At 41.0% G+C, this 18039-nt stretch overlaps 1 long non-coding RNA gene across 1 annotated transcript; it reads right to left on the bottom strand.

The window, feature by feature from the left end:
- Positions 2600 to 17576, bottom strand: LOC110399305. Its single transcript, XR_002439094.1, has 3 exons — positions 17288 to 17576; positions 16589 to 16713; positions 2600 to 2723 (listed from the first exon to the last, which is right to left on the bottom strand). It is a non-coding gene; the product is annotated as an uncharacterized LOC110399305 (long non-coding RNA).

The raw sequence follows: 18039 nt of genomic DNA, 5'->3' as shown, positions 1-18039 counted from the left end.
CAAATTATGAGTTGGAAATACGCGTGACCTCTTCCCACCGTCAGAGCAGCGATCCGTCAGCACAGCACTGTGTTAATTCTGATGCAGTGTAGGTAAAGCACCCACATAAGGCGTGGGGACTCTGAACTATTTACAAATCCACCAATAGCTAGCTGGGGGGGAGATGGTCAGACAAGCAGAGGGATGGTGACAAAGCTACAGGACACTGCATACCAGGTGCTAGCCAGCTCTTAGACAACATTGTGTTTTATTTTAATGTATAATATGTGAAAGCAACTAGCATCGGATAAAATGCAAAATTACAGAGTAGGGTGTCACTCCTTCAGAGGAGAACTGCTCTGTCTCTACAAATACTTTGCAAAATAAAGCACCACGTGAGGCGCAGCTATCCTAGTTCATGCTGGGCCATGTTAACTCATCACTGATGCACAGCAGAATGTATTTCTATGGCCATATAATCACTGTCAGAATAAATAGCAAATAACTGACAGTTTCAAGTCACTAAATCCAAGTTACTTAAGCGGCTGCAACTCTGCTCTCCAGGAGAGGCCCGTGAAGCTTTCACCCTTCAAAAGGAGTGCTCTGCCTCCTGTGTAAGCTGCTGAGGTCACCAAGACAGCTCGAGGAGCGATGATGGTTCAACAACTCAAAGTGCAAAATAAAGAAACTAAATTCTGTAAAAACAAATCGCAGTAATTATCAACAAGCGAGAGATGCACTACATCCAGGTGGTTAACCTGAAATGGTCCCACCCCAATTACAAATCATGCTTTTTGTTCTCAGCAACCCTGCTGTGAGCATTTCTGTCTGCAGCCTGCACTGAGCATGGTTATGAGTGCAACAGACAAAAATTTCTGATTTATTTGGTACAGTCCTTGGGCATAAAAACAAAGATGACGACAGCAAAACTTTTCCAACCTTGCTACTATACACCCCAGCTATGACTCCTTCAGAATTGGATTTCCTTCTTAAAGGGGCAAAGCAATCCAGGCTGAGCGTTTCCAACACGCCTGCTGCAGCTCTTCTCTCTGAGGCATAGTCTTGGGTATTCAGGGGCAGGTCCTCTTTAAATATCCCTGCTCTATTCTACATGGTAGGCAGCACGCAGGATTTATTCTGCTTCAGCTCTGTCCCACTTGGGGAATTAAGCTACTTGCACTAGAGCTTTTTGCACAGGCCGGTATTATCAGCATTAAACTGTTGGTCAGTTGATCTCATTGCATCAACTTTTTCTACAAATAATAAAAATGAAAGTGATCGCAGCCACAGCCAGCACTCAGGTAACAGTATGGAAACAGCATTCATCCCCTCAGTCATCTGACCACAGGCTGGCAAAATGTATCACAGCATGCTGGGTCCATTTCTCATATAAGAATGGGGAGGATGGGAGCAGATTTTTTTTTTGTTTGGTTTTTAATTTCTCACCAGATAATGCGAGTAGTTCTAACGGATTCACATTTTTCACATTTCTCAGCAAGCAGTGAGAATAAGATCCTTGGCCTTATCAGTAATTTATGTGTAAACAGTGAGCATTACTCTAAAAATGGCAGTGCAGAGAATGCTTTGAATACTTTGAATATCTGCAGCCAGTAAAAAGAACGAAACATCTTTATTATACAAGCTGAAATACAAATATCTATACACAAATACACACATGTAAACACCCAGCCAATGGGTTGCTGTGAGCTTTTTTCAGATATTGGAAGGATATCACTAAGTTTTCACCTGATGATACAAAGAGAGGAGCCACTGCAGACATTTCACAGCCATGTTTCCTGCAGTGAAGATTTTCAGAGTCTTTTGTGCTCACCTTTTTGGGTCCCATCCCCTGACCCTGATCTGACACTTGGGCATCACCACCATAATGCTTGCACCAAGTTTCTAAGTTTCATCTCTTCAGTAGAAGAGTCTTGGTAATTAGTAGTAAGAAATCTTGATAAACAGAAGAATCTTGGTAAAAGATTGCTGGGAACTCCTGCTGCTTATGAAGTATCCAACAGTGCACTCAATAAGTCACACCTGTGCAGCCTTTCCTTCTTCAGAGGAAGGGAAGTACATGTGCCTCTAGGATACAGTACTGCGTTAGTGTTATTCCAAATACAACGAAGCAAAGATCCGTGTTTGTTTTCTGAACGCTTTACAGTGATTAAGGAGAGAGCATTTAGAAGAGGACATAATCAGAGTGTAGTAATGGAGAGACAATCAAGCATGAGGTGCTCTAGGAATGGAAGAATGAAACTACACTAAAAAAGCCTCATTTACTTCTCATGACTTCGCACCACACATCTCTCACTGTTTGCGGACCTCATTTATTAACCATTATTTTATCTTTACAGACTATTGTGATCATTAGTTCCTTGACTTTTAGATTCCTTAAATCTCCCCAGACTGCTTCTCTGGTTGTCTTAGCAGAAGATATTAAACATGAATATATTTTCCTCCATTCATTCATATCAAATTATATGTTTTTCATTGCTTTATTCTTCTAAACAATTTTCACCCACTAGTGTATTTGTTCTGTAGACTTAAATCATGCAGTATTAGCACATTCAAGAACGGTACTAATTACCTGTATAACTAAAAGAAGAGAACATTTCTGAAAGCTTTCAGTTATGGAGAGTCCAAATATATCCAGGTAAGTGGTGGATGTGTCGTACAGCCAGGCAGCAATTTCTCAGCACCACCTCCACACTGCACATCTTCACCATGCATTCCACTTTGATCTGCTGAAATCAAAACTTCCTTGGCCTCGCCACCCCCACTTAAACAACCCAGTGAAAACACACTGAGAAATTGCTTTGTTTTTGAATATTTATCTGTTGAGTCATGTACTGAAGCTTAAACCACAATGATGAAGAAGGACTCTCAATCAACAGATTGAATCACCTTTCATGATTTGGCACAGATCAGGAAGAAAAGGATAGCACACTAGCTCTGTTGTTTTTTGTTTGTTTTAAACAACAACAACAACAAAAATCAAAGCTGTCACACCTTGAATGTCTTAATAGCAAGATGAGCATGAAACTACTTTTTATAGGCACTTAAATCCCTTTACAGATTTCCTTAAGTCTGCCCTTATACGTTAGGATGTTTGGAACTGAAAATCAGATGGCATCCAGCCCTTGGGGTTCTAGTTACTGGAAAATTAGCATAGCTGAAAATTATATAACAGAGGTGAACGTCTACTGTATGTTAAAATTTGAACATTACTCAAAATCATAAACAATAATCAGAAGACAATCTTCTTCAGTGTATGTAATTCAACGGGAACTCAGGAGAGCTTTGCTGCTCTTTCCAGATCTGACTCAGACCCCTCTTGTCCCTGGGTTTACTTAACATTGCCAGGCACTACTGAGGGTGGGGCAGCCCTAGGCTCAGCTGGAACACTAATAATGCTGTAACATAATTGTTGATAGAACAGAAATGAGTCCCAGCTATATTACCAACATGCGAGTATCGGAACTTTGGACAGTTTGTGTTAGGATCCGATGCCATTGTGAAGAAAACCAGCTTCACACTAGTCCATTCCTAAGGAATTTAATTAGGAAGACTGATGTGCATGCTGATACTACACGATTAGCGTATCACAGGGATTCAACATCATTAGGAACAGTAATTAGATCTTGCCACACAAGATCATCTACCAGCTCCAAAAACTTCACTTCCTTCTCGTTTCCTAGTCTGAGTTGGGTTAGGAGATTTCTGAGAGAGGCAATGTGATTTGGAAGTTAGCTCCTCCGGAAATTTTTGTAACTGTGCTCAATAACCGTATGCACTGACATAACTGGTGCAGATTTTTCTTTTTAATTTCAAGTCTGACTCGAAAGTCTTTAATTCAACAGAGGAAATGCTGCAGAAATCAGAGTTTGGGGCTCTGGTATGTTGGGTTGATTTTCTTAAAGCCCTGGACCTAAGGACTTCTGTCCCTGGATTTCCACAAGTAACACAAGGCAGATACCAGCCTGTATGTGAGTCAGAGCTGGTTATTTTGATCATTTCTGAGCTCTTTGTGTAGCAAAACAGTGGGTACAAGAATGTTATCAGTTGTTCCCACTGCACCTCCGCGTGTGCAGAGTAAGTGCCCTGGACTCGCATGTCCTCCTCCATGAAAAGTGCTTCTTGCCACCTGAAACCCCAGGGTATCTGTGTAATGGATATCTTGTTATCAGCCCTGCTCAGCATAAAGACGTCCATTGTTTTTGGCATAAAGAAAGTGTGTGTGTGTGTGTGTGTGTATGTATGTATAGTGTATATATATGTATATATACACACACAAGCAGTTCTAAAAAGAAATAGTAGTGTGTATGAACATAATAACCAAGTACATGTCTCATTATTTTGGGTTTTGTTTCAAGAAAAAACAAAACTGGAGATAATATTAGACAACCTGTGGCAATTAAAAAAAAAAAGGGGGGGCTTTTCAGGGTCCATTAAGCGCTAATCATACCTTAGAATGAGGGGAGAAGGGAGAACCAGAGGTCTAAAATTGTTTGAAGGGTAGATTTCATACCATTAAGAAATTTAAGACAGAGACAGGTCAGGCTGAGTTCTATTTAATTTAAAAGATACTCATCTGTTAAGTCTCAGTCAGAAGTCTCAGGGTACTGTATGCCTTTCTTGTAACTGCACACAGGAAAGTGAGGGGAAAAAAAAACAACCAGGAGAAGCAAGAGGAATACGGTCCTGATTAAAGCCTAGTTTCTTCCAATTCCCCCCCCCCCAGTTCCCCTTCAAACCACAAATTAATGGTCAAATTTACAGGTTGCTCATCCAAAACACACATTTGAGACACATTTAACCTCCCCTAACTTGCCAGTTGACTTAAATCAACAGACAAGACACACTGAGGAAGCATTTACTTGAAATATCTGTACTCTGGAAAGCCCTCCCAGGTTAAACAGCACATCTTAATGCCGGCTCTTGGGGAAAGGCAGTGATGGTGTGGTCTTGTGTTAGTATTCTGTGCTATTCCTCTGCAGAAGAAAGCCAGCCCGCCCCCCCCCCCTTTTTTTTTTTTTTTTTTAATTCTCTCCAGAGGGAAGAACTGCTGTCCAAGTTTAGATTTATGAGAGACAAGTAGTTATGTTCAGGTGCCCCATATGATGTTATTCTGGGCAATCTGTGCTGCTCTGCAGTAGTATTTTTCATACACATCAGCACTTGCATAACTCAGGCAGTGGCCATCTGCATAAGCAGATCAATGCACGCACATGTTACTGTGATCTGCTCACCAAGGCCTCCTGATATCATTTGCATCACCACAACACTGAAGTGTTTCTTCCTACTGAAAACAAACCCTTCTACTGCAGTATGCAGTTTCCAATAAGAACAACTTGAAGTCTTTTACAGTGACAGAGCCCTTTTATCATATTTTGTCAATTGAAATGAGCAACAAAACATCAGCATCGGCCCAATGGATCTAATGGTTTAGGCTGGCAGCCTTTTCAGAGCAGCAAGTTACACAAGGGCTATGGGCCTTCCAAGGCAACTGGCACTCTTCTCCTTGTCAACCTCAGCACCAAGCGTTGCCTTAATCAGTCCCCTCACTTGGGTACCAGCCCACACCACCTCAGCTGTCATCAAAGTACTTCAGAGCCTGATCTAAACCCAGGCAGACCCAGCATTCTCTCTCCTCACCCCAACTACGCTTGACAGGCTTTGCTGCTGTGACACTTACCAAACCCCTCCTTCTCCATAACGACCCAAACGACACGTACCAGTGCTGGACAATTACAACTTTCTGCTCTGTGGGCTGGTTGAAATTATCTCAGTACAAGGTCGGAGAGGAAAATGTCACCTTTGAAATGAGAGGAGGTTTCTGTAGCACATTATCACATAACATAAACAACAATGACACCAGAGACAGCAAAAGTTTGCAGCTGTATTATAAACTTTCTTCCATCCCCCTCTGCCTAAGAATAAGTCATCCAAACAAGTCCTGGCACTTTTGACTGCTCAAGAAACTTTATGGCTGAGAGCTGCACAGATGATTTACTGCTAGGTCCCCGTTTTCCCTTCAGCTTGCATTAAACTAGAAATTCACAATTGTTTAATGGACGACAGCACACTCTCCTTTTTACTCCCCTCCCCCCTCCTCTCATGAGAAAACTTGTTTTATGGTGGCTTGTGAAAGAATTTGTGATACCCGATTACAACACAGAGCTATAAATTCAAGTCTTAAAAAAAAGGCTGCCTTTTTTTTTTTGTGCTCAGCAGTAACGCACTTATTTTAATGAGCCAATCGTCTAGGTATGAGAACACACAACTGCTGGGAAAGAGAAGATAAGACAAACCATGCCGCTGTATCCCTGCCATCGCTGTGATGGATGCTGCTCTAGCAAAGCACATAGCTGATGCTCAGAGCTGTTTCTGAGCTTTGGGCCAGCTCATCTATGCTCACCTCTCTGGGCAGCCTGTGCCAGTGCCTCACAACCCCTACTGTAAAAAAAAAAAACAACCCTTTTTCTTATATCCAGACTAAATCTCCCCTCTTTAGGTTTGAAGTCATTTCCCTTCCTCCTACTGAGGAGGTAGATAACCTCAAGCACAGAAGCGCACTGCTTTCAGTGATGAGATTTGATTAAGTAAAAAAATAAAATAAAATCTTGTAATGTTGCTATAACCACTCATTTTGTAAATAATACAGGAGAAAACTCTTCTGTACCGAGCTGAGTAGAAGGCAGCATCAAACGAGACACAACTGTGACTTCTAGAGAAAAAGGTGTAAACAGCGAGAAACAAGAGAACACTTAACAGCCACCCAAAGGCAAGCCTAAAGTGTGCGTGCCCACCATCAGGTACAGACCCTTCTGTCACACTGGCAAGCTTCTGCAGAGAGCACTATCACAGAGACAAATAGACGCCAGCTGCTCTGCCAGCATTGGGTCACATAGAACCAAGCAAAGGAGTGGGACCAATATTTGACATCAGCCACTGCACACATCATTTCTGCTTAGCTTTCCTGACTCAATACTTTTTTAAAATCTGTAGTCAAAATATGACTTAGCAATAACAGACTTGGAAGGGGAAAAGAAAATGCCTTCCTCCGCTGACACGCAAAATAAAACCTGAAAATAGAATATAAGAGCTGTAGCTGCGATGATGGAAGTACGTGAGCGGGGCAACGTTTACAAGCCAAACTTTTTTAAAATGCAGCAAAATAAAGTATGACTTTCAACTTTTTATTAATATAGATTTCTTTTAGACACTAGTCTGCCCAACTGCCAGGAAACCCTGCACCAAAGCAGTGGTGGCCCCAACCTAAAACTCTTTAAGAATGTACGCAATATTGCACAGACAGGGGCATCCCACAGTCTCAGTCCCATTTCCACTTTCAGAAATATATTTACGTGTGAGAGTTATAAATAGTACCTTACAGCATGTTATTCTTCTGAGATGGTATTTCTAATATCACAGATTCAGTTGGAAAGGGCCTTTAAAGGTCATCGAGCCCAACTTCCCTGCAATGAGCAGGGACATGCACAGCTCCACCAGGTTGCCCAGAGCCTGGTACAGCCTGGCCTTGAAAGTCTCCAGGGATGGGGCATCAACCACATCTCTGGGCAATCTGTTCCACTGCCTCACCACCCTCACTGTAAAAGACTTTTTCCTTACATCCAGTGTAAATCACTTCAAGTTTGAAACCATTTCCTCTTGTCCTGACACCACAGACTCTCTAGCAGAGTTTGTCCCCTTCTATATCTATATAATAAAAAAATCCTAAGAGGCAAGACTTGTCACTCCATTTATTCCTAATAAGAAAGTATTTTCTGTCTCAGTCATTTTTTTTTCTGGGTTTTTTCTTTGTTTGCTTTGTTGGCTGTTTTTCCCCCCCAAAAAAAGATGTGCAGTAGGAACATACGAAAAAGAGGTGATCTAATGAAAGGGGTTTTTTTGTCTTGTAAAATATTTTTCTGTACCAGGACAGAAAGAAAAGAAGAAAGTATTTCTGTACCCATAGCATGCAGTGCTGCAGAAGGAAGAAGCTGACCAAAACCTAAAGATCTACCTGGGGAAGTTTTCCCTACATTTTTCACTTAACAAAACACTTGAATTTCTGCTCAAAATATTTCAGCTCAGCTTCTAAAAACTGAACAATTTGATTTTTCCTATTTTCTAGTTCTAGTCTTCTCTCTTTCCTGCTATTTCTTTCCCTCTCCAGAAAGGACAAGGAAAATGAGAAATGAGAAATACAAGGACAGCCATATTTTTCCTGTAAGACCTTTAAGCTAGGGGAAAAGAATGAGAAATATTAAACTAGTACAAAATTAGGATTAAAGAAAGCTAATTTTAATGCTTAATCTCTAAATTAGAGAGGTTTTATTATTTTTTGTTTTACTTAAAGTACTACTTGGCTACCAGCTACCTCTCAGGAAAATACACTCCCTGTAGAAGAATAGCATTCCCATAACAAGAGTCAAATGGATTAATTTAGTCAAGGAATATTTCTTTCAGATCTAAATAGCACAGAGATCTTGGGGGAACTAATTGTTTATTTCTCCATTCACTGGGATGAACGCTCAACTACACCACAGTTGTTGCTGTTAATATCAGCAATTCACATTTTGGATACATATGCTGCTGCTGTAGAAACAGTGGGGACAACCTTTTCAGTGAAAAGGTATCAGTAAAATATTAATGTCTATTTACTCTATAGAGAAACAGCCTTGACTCTAACTTGCTTCACTTAACACAGGACATAAGCAATGGTTCACAAGCCACATTTAGCTTTAAAAACTTTAAGTGTAAATCAAAGTTTATGAGCTTTTATCAGAGAAAGACTCCTTACATTGTTTCTATGACGTCTCAGTTAAATCAGAGCTCTTCCAAAGATCAGCCTTTAAATTGCATTTTCAGCAGCATCTGAAGAGAGCTCCAAGAAAGTTTGCCTTTGAGTATCAAGAAAAAAGTCACAATTGATTTTGATTTAAGTATTAAATGACATTTGATGGGATTCTAAACTGAGGCGTCTTGCTTGGTGACTATAAAATTCAGTTTGGTTTCTGCTGTCGTTTGTTTTAAAGGGGGACGCAAAACACATGCATGACTTTATTTTAAGATCATGCATCTTCAGTCGCTGTCTTTGACGCCTTGGCCCAATGTGGTTTTGAAGAGCAGTGAGACATTCAGAGCAGACAGTAAGCACCTCAAGGTTCCCAAACCAGCTGCGTAGGAAGCCTTCTACGGACAAAGTCTTTTAGCATTAGCTAAAATAAGATCTAGGAATTAAACTATTCTTCTCAAAAAATCTCAGAGAAAACAAGTATTTGAGGAAACAGATGCAGTCCTTTTTTGAAATGTTAGAAAAGGAAGGAGAATCATTGCAGGTTAGGAACAAACAGCATGCCTTGGAAGGGAAACCATTAAAGTAAACAAGATACTCTCATTACAAAAGTATTTGAACAATGGTTAGTTTCACTTTAGCTGCTGAACTTTAGCAGACTGGTTGTACTAATACAAGGTGTACCAATCTTAAAAAGCCATCCATCAAACAAGGGAAGCTCAGCATTTTTGCATTTGCTAGCTGAGATTTTTAACTTCAGCTGCACATTTTTGAATCAGAACGTCTCAAAACTGTTTTTAGTCCAGATATATTTTCCTGCATCCCACCACTACCATCCCCCACACCTCCTGCTTTCATAACATACACTTCTCTTTTACTTGCAACTGCACAAATACGCTGCAGCACACATTTCTGTCTCCCAAGGAAAACATTAGGGAGTGGGTGCGCTTCCTTAAGATTGTATTGTGCCTAAAGATAAGTCGAGCAGAAAACAAAGAACACATTATAAGCAACTGGAAAAGTAGCTTCTGAGGTTTCCAACACTTAAGTAAGTTTAAAGTATAGTGGATATTAATGACAAACAGCCGCTTTCTTGATTGAGAACCATACCATTGCTTTTCACTGGATGAATCAGCAGAGGACAGATATTTGATAACGATGCATTTGGCCAAGGCTGTACTTGTGATACTAAGCAGTGAAGTCAAAGTCAGTGAGCCTGTAATGCATGGCTGCTGTAGGAAATACAACCCAGGGCAGGGACATACAGGGACATTCACCTAGGCAAGGGAGATACCAGGTATGTTACTTTTCAGAGCTCTACAAAGGCTTCCATGAATCAGGTCCACTGGACTGGAACAGTAGGTAGATGAGATGTTAGGCAGGATGCGGACTAAGTGGGAGCACGTCATTGAAATTACAAAGGAGCTTAATAAGATATTAAAAAAAAGTAAATAAAAACCTCTGGCATTTCCAAAAAAAAGTTTGACAGTTGTAACTCAGAGATGCTCTACTTGCCAAAGAGAACTTTTCTTGGTCTCAAATTCTTTTCGGTTCACTTTGATATGAAATTTTTTTAAAACCTCCATTTCCCTCCTTTAGCCTGCCAAAATAGCAATTAAATGCAAAAGTGGCTGATTAAAGTCCCAAAGGAACACAAAGTTTGGCTTGATTTTGACCCTAAGTGATAGACTTTGCAAGCTAAACCATTTATTTCAAATTCAATTATCTGGAATGAGCTGCCTAAGAATTGTTTGTAACACATAGGAAAGATAAAAAGAATTCTGGACCTATGAAGACTACATTCAGATTTGATATTTGGGAAAAGAAAAAAGAAAATACCATGCAGTGCTAGAAAAGCTCTTAGAACATTACTATGAGGATACGTAGGGGAACATGCCATGTAAATACAGATTCACGCACCTCCATAAACCAGGAGCAGTAAGACCACGCTCATCTCTTCTAAGTGACATATCTTAAACCAAGCCAACACAGAAACATGAATCTCCAGATTCTTTAAAATGTGTTTGATTTTAAATAGTTCACAAATGCAAACAATAAAGGACAAAACAGAGGGGAATACGAAAGCAGACAAATATTTTGGTTATGTACATTTGAATGCTCAAAACACATTTGATATCTTGTAATTCAGGTAATTAAGCATCGGATAATCCACATAGATTCTATTTTGACCATATTACAAGGATAATATTATCACAAGAATGATTGAGAACAACTGGCAGAGTATAAGACATGGTTCTTTGCAGCCTGCCAATACTCAAAACTGAGGAGAAGACTTAGGGGGAAAAAAAAGAAAATCACATCTAGAATTAACATTTAGGAATATGACAAGATACAGAATGTTAATCTATTATTCTCAGGTCTATTTTCTTCAGGATTTCCTGCTATGTATAACAGTAGCCAGATTTGGTTGGATTTTGAATTTTCTATAACCCAACAAATTTCATTCTTTCACATCTGGAAATATTTTTTTCTAATTTCATCCTTTTAGGTGACATCCCATACTGCTCATTCTAGCCAATGTCTGGTATTTTCTCCCCAGAGCATTAATGTTTAGAGTGATCATCAAAGAACAGCCTATCTTACAAGATCGTTTTCTACTGCTGGTTCTTCCAAGAAGCTTCAAAAAACACTGTAAAGATCCCAAATGTAGTTTTTAAGTATAATAAAAAAAGATCTGAGTATAGCAGGTCTAGCACCTGGCTAAATATAGAGACAAGGAAGATGGACTAAATGTTTTATACATTCAGGTTGAACAACACTGAACTGCAGAATTCATTTTTATCCTCAGAGAAGATAACATGACTACATTGCACATAATGGCATGTGCTGGCAAAAGAAGTAGTGCCCTTTCATAAGTACTCCTACTGGAAACACAGAAGAACTGAAGTGACTATAAAACAATTAAGTATTTAAATGTAATGTTCTGGGACTGTTTTGGCATTGGACATGTCAGTAATAATTGCTCTGAGCTACTGGAAAATCTGGATTACAGACCGGATATGGAAGAAAAATTATTTTGCAAACAACTCCAGGATGGGATTTGCCACAGCTTGAAACTAGCTAGAATGTTTCCAAGACTCACCTTGAAAGAAAATTGAGATCCGTCTGAGTGAACGGCTGAAAACTGTTGGCCCACTTGCTAAGCACAGCCCAAAAGCTCACTCTACTTTCCTTTGTATTTTCATGCAACAGAAATGGCAGTGGTGACCTCAGACACTACTGAGTAACAGTCATTCCCATTTCCCCTCAGTAGAGTTAGTTAGGGTCTTGTGTCCTCCAGGAGATCTACGGACAAGTTCCAGTCAGTTTCCCGAACAACCCTGGTCTGATTTGACTGAGATTATAAAGGCATGGCATGCATGCGACTCTTCTGCACTGAAAAAAATCCTTTGTTCAAAGCTTGCTGCCTCTTCTTCCTCTCCTCAATTATCTTTGAGTAGCTTTAAGTTATGGTGTATGTGTTCTTTGCTCACTTCTTCCACTTAATGTATGTATGGCTGTAAGCCATTAATCTAATAATGAGACTTGTGTTAGAAGCACCAGTCTGGCATCTTGACTCCTAGTTTCTATGGTCCTGTGATGTAAAGTATAGCTTGAAGCATGCTACATTTAGTTCACAGTGTTTTCTTATTTCATAAGACGAAGACACTCAGAGCTGAATATCTCTTTTGTGCCTTAATCTAGTGGTTTCTTTTCACTGTTTATTTCATGTCTCAACATAATACAAACTTTTGAAAAGATACTGCAAGTTGAACCCATGTATGTAAAGGGAAGTCTGAAGCAAGTTTGTCTCAGGAGATGCTTTCAGGAAGCACGAGGAAATGATCAAAGCATGCAACTTACTCAAGGTTTGGTTTGTTAATCCTACCACGTGTTAGTGAACGCGAGGTATTAAAAGCACATAACTCTTTTTAACATGTGAACGGATTCCAGGGAAAACTATCGCAACTGAGCCTCTGCACACAGCAGGCCTCAAATCTTTAAAACCTCACCTTAATTGTCATTGCAAGAAGTTTTATGGCTTTATGGTTATAGGATAGAAGGACCTATCCACATTTTCAGCTTCTCACAAAATGATGAGAAGGAGAGAGAATGACACTTGCAAATTTCCTCTGCAGAAGAATTTTAGGAGTTTGGACAAATATTTGCTAGAAACAAACCAGGTAGTTTAATTTGCCTCATCCATGGGGAAGGGAAAGGAGAAGGGGAAAGGCTCCAGATGTTGGAGAGGTCTCAGCAGCTCCTGAGCTTTCCAAAAACACTCAACCTGAAAGACATGGATGACAGAAACAGCTCACATACTTTTCTATTTGCCTACAGTAAGTACAGACCACAGGAGCAAGTTGAAACCCTGCTTTTTCTTTGCCCAATTATTCAAGCGAAGCAAAAATTCTCTCTCTAAGGTGAATAAACCTAAGCCATAAGTAAAGTCCTGCTCAAATATTGACATAGAACAGTATATTCTCTACTACCCACTGTTTAGTTAGCAATTAAAGTATTAGATAACAAGGCACATGTACACAGCTGGATGAAGAAACCTCAAATTTCTAAGTTGTGTTCCAGATTCAAGTGTCGGCATAGAGTCAAAATGACTTCTATCTTGCCAGTGTTAACAAATTTAGATTAAGTATACAGATACCAAATTTCTTGCATGATTTATTGACTATGTAATGCTAATTTCTGTAGCCATACAATTTGTAAAGTCTCATTTTACTATGTACTGTATAAAGAAACATGTCAAGCATGTGACAATACTAGAGATGAATAGGGATGTATTCCTGATTTCTCCCAAGCCCCAAGAGTAACTTGTGTTTTGCCCAGTGGCCACGGCATTCACCTTGCAGATTGGATAGGCAAGGGACTTGACCAAGACATCGCCTAAGACTGAGGTCTTCGTCCCTGGGTATCTTCCAAAATCAAAGCCCTTTTAAGGAGATCCAACTTTGACATACACAAACCTTCCCTACACTCCTCTTCATCGCTCATCACTCACACTGGTGCAGCATCGTATGATGTACACTATCAGTTGTGCTTCTCAGTGATAAGTTATAAAACAAAACAAGAAGGTGCAAGTATTGTATAGAGTGATTTTCAGTAGAATGGGATTCTCAGAGAACCCCAGCAGGACTGAGGTGATTTTGCATTACTCAAGTGCAAAGGGAACCATTTGTCAGCTGATCTGATACCTCATTACAGCATAAGAACTTTTATTTCAAAATAGCTCACCAAAGCCTCTCAGTCTTGAAATATTTGAGAATCAGCATTAGACTGTAACATACTGAAACTCTATTTCATGGGATATTATTCTATTTCATGGGATATTACTCAAAGAACGACAGCAAAGCTGTAGTTAAAAATGACATATTTAACCATATTCACAGTGATAAGGACAGACAGCCATAAACAATATTTATGCCCTGACAAAAGTAAAGTTCTTTCAGTACAATTGAGAAAGCTTTCTTGCTAACTTGCCACTTGGAACACACCATGTCTCCGACTCATTCCTATGAAAACTCAGAATATTATTTTTAAAACTAACCAAACACAGGTTTGTATAAAAGAAATCATTGAACTATACATTTCACTGAGTACAGCTGTGAGGTCAGGAGGTCAGACAGTCCTGCTCACTTGTTTAGCTATATAATGAAAATATTATTAGCAAATTTCACAGCAAAGCGAGCACATAAGATGGCCTAATAACTGTTTGTTGAGCATTTCACCAGACCTGTTGGCTTTAATACGATGGCATAAGCTTCAGGATACGGTGAGAAGCTGAGAGATGAGCTCAACATGGTGGTGGGGTACACATCCCCCCAATCTAAGGAATGGGTTTAAGGGACAAGATGACCAAATGCATGGGCCTTGCTGACTGCCAGAAAAGCATCTGGTCCTCAAGAGAACATGAATTTATTTCTCCAGTTTTCACATCCATTTGTCATAGCAAAAAATGAATGCAGCTTCCTCCAAGTGCAGTTCAAAGCTGCATGGACTGATCAGGGTGTTCTGGAGTCATTCCTTTAATTCTCTGAACTCCATGTTCACTTAGGTAATTTGTGAGAAAGATCCATCACAAAACAAGAAGTTAGGGTTTATGGCCCTTTATGGCCTGTCTTCCTTCACTTAGCATGCATTTCACAAAGCAGCACTTAGGTGCAATCAATAAACAAATGTAAGAAAGCACAGGATCAAAAGCAGGGTTCTTCAGGAAGGAACTAAATTTTTAATTCTGATGCGCCTCACAGACACCGTGAACTGAAGAGAGCACTCAACAGGGACAGTAGAAGCACCTCGTAGAGGCACGACAGACATGTTTTGGTTCTGCCCCACTAGTAGCCCTGGAACTCAGGAGCAGCTCTTGCAAGGCTTGATCACCCTTAATCTTTCTTCAGCATGACAGCAGTGCTTATTACATTTAATTAAAATCACCTACAAGCTGTGTGGTAGTCAGAGAAGATCTTTCAAAGCCCTGCATGAGCTCCTTTTTGGCAAAGCCCACAGGGCCAAATGATATTTTGACCCATAGCTCTTCACAAGAGGAGAGCTGAGAGCAGCATTGCTCCCTTGCCTCCATAAGGAGGACCTGTGCCTTCCAAGCACTGCCTACAAGTAAAACTGGCTCCACTAAGCCACCCTGCCCATGCCTGAGCAGCAGCACTGCCCTCTCCTAGTGCTCCACCACAGCTGTTTGTAGATAGATGCTGGTAGAGTACATTCACAACCATCCCTGCCCCTGTACCTCCTTCCGAGCCAGCCCAGCACAGAAGCTGGAATAGGAATGTAATTGGAATATAATGAGCCATTAAAGTCAGGATTAGGCTGGCAGGATACATACAGCAGAAATAAAGTCTAACATGACTCTTGAAATTAAGTACTGGCTACAATTTGTAAATGCATGGCACTTATCTTTGGATGCTCTAGACACCCTGATCTGTCAAAACAAGTATTTGTATGTATTCTTAGAAAGCATGTCACAGCAATAGTTGTAAGTTTATAACAGAATGCACCGTAAATTAAATAGAGATTGACAAAATCTGACTTCTTTGATTGGCAAACAAACAAGACCAAACAATGCCTCCCTACTTGTGAGTTCTAACTAGCTGAGATGATGCAGCAATATTGACATTCACAGCTCTATTTCTCAGAAACAGATCAGATGAGCTGTCCTGTAGGGCGGCAGAACAGCTTGATGACGCTGCAGGAGCATGCCAGCTGCCACAGTGCCCAGCCTTCAGTGAGGGTCAGACTCAAGAGCCAGTTTTTCATCAGCAAAAGTTAAAGGAACAAACCAATATGCACTTAGAAACGCAACCCTACTACAAGGCAACAAGATCTATATTTATATAGCTTTCATAAGAAAATACATACATCATTTTCATCAAAGAGAAAGCACTGGCAGGAGAGGGTTGGATCACTTCACTGCTACAAGTTATCAGATGTTACAATTTCTACCATCCACAACCTAGAGCGCTTATTCTCCAGCCCAGGGCCTCAGCACTATCTCACGCTTCACAGAAACAAAACACTTCTGCACAACACTTCAAGGGTCCTTCCCAACAGGCGCCACAAAGCCCAGCTGCACGGTGCCCCAAACAAGGCTGCTGCCAGCGCCTGCCTGGTGCCAGCAGAGCAACATGGGATAAAAACATCATAGCGCTGGGCCGGCAGCCAGCAGGAGCAGCACCCTATGCAAACACTGAGCGAGCTCTCAACGGCTGAAGCACTGCCCTGAGGACACAGAGACTCACAGCACTTTCACAAAGGAGTCTGTGGACCGTGGGTACTCACCTCAAGGCAGGTGGACGTGGCACGGTGTGAGGCAGCTCCTCCAGCCTGCTGCTCTGCTCTCATCCCCTCCATCAAGCAGCCGGCACATGCCTGACCTTCCAGACCAGGAGGACAAGGCTGTTCTCCTGTTAAAGAGAAGAAATTACAATAACAACAAAAATAACAACAAATCAGCTCATGGAGAAAGCACAAGGCTAAAGTGACTCCAGGAAACGGAGGCCCTTGGTACTAGATACCACGGGCCAACAGCCACAGCCCATGCCAGGTCAGTGCCCTGCCACAGCACGTACTCCTTGCTCAGACCCTTTACTTCCTCACCACATAGCAATACAGCTTCAGCGTGCAGGTGGAGAGGCCCAATGCACATTGCAGTGTTCCCCTCGGAGTGGGGACACAGCCCCTCCAACCCCCAGGTACGCACACACAGATTGCACAGCTGCTCCTTGTGCGCTCCTCACGCTGTAGATTCGCACTGCCAGAAGCAGGCACAAAAGCAGAACTGCTACCAAAAAAGAGGAGCCATCCACTCCAGGAAAACACAGAGGTTTTCCTATGCCTACTCATAGCTTTTCTCCAGACAAACAACTCAACAGAGGCCCTTCTCTCAGCAGGCCAGGGTGCAGCCTTACTTGCTCCCCTACTAGGCCTCATCTCTGGAAACCTCACAAAACTTTAGCCCAAGATACAGCTCACACTTACCAGTGCTCCCCAAAAGAGCTGCAGCTACGCTTCACTTGCTGTATCCCTGTGCCACATCAAAGTAATCCCACCAGGGAGGCACCCTGAGCCAGCAGCAACCCAGCTGCAGCCCCTCTGCAATCACCAAACCACCCAGCTCCTTGCACCTGCTCAGCCTGATCACCAAAATGCATAGCAAGATTGGGCTGCACTCTGCAGAGGTTTTTCATAACCCCCAGATTTCATGAGCATCTCAGCCCTCAGTGTATTGCTTTGGAAATCTCACTGTAATCTTTGGGATGGGAAATATCAAAGAAGTGGGATTAGCATAATGTTAAATGGAGCGTGAGATCTACTGACTGTTAGTTCTTCTAGAGCTGCAGTAACTACTCTAACTCTTAAATAGTATACTTGAAATATCCTTTATGTCTTCTTCATTTTATGATTTTTTTTTTTTACAAAAATAGCAAAGGAAATGTTTCCTTTGAATAAGAAATGAAGTAAAAACAGATTTCTCTGTTGCTGTCTGGCATTTCAAGTTCCTTCCAGGAAACTATCAGCAAAGCAACAGCTCAGAAAAGTAAAAGACTTCCCAACACCTAAACAGCCATAATTACATAAGGGACTCTATTAAGGACACACATCCACTCTAAAAATCCACCTAATCCTACTTTCAGCAAATACTTTTGGTATTTATGTTGCTTTAGAGCAGCATACTGGGCAGGTGTTTCTCATCTGACTAATAGTATTAAGATAACAGCTTTAGCATCGGA

Source organism: Numida meleagris, chromosome 5, assembly GCF_002078875.1.
Source record: "Numida meleagris isolate 19003 breed g44 Domestic line chromosome 5, NumMel1.0, whole genome shotgun sequence".
Lineage (NCBI taxonomy): Eukaryota > Metazoa > Chordata > Aves > Galliformes > Numididae > Numida > Numida meleagris.
The sequence above is the reverse complement of the archived record's forward strand: the minus strand, read 5'-3'. Positions and strand labels throughout refer to the sequence as shown.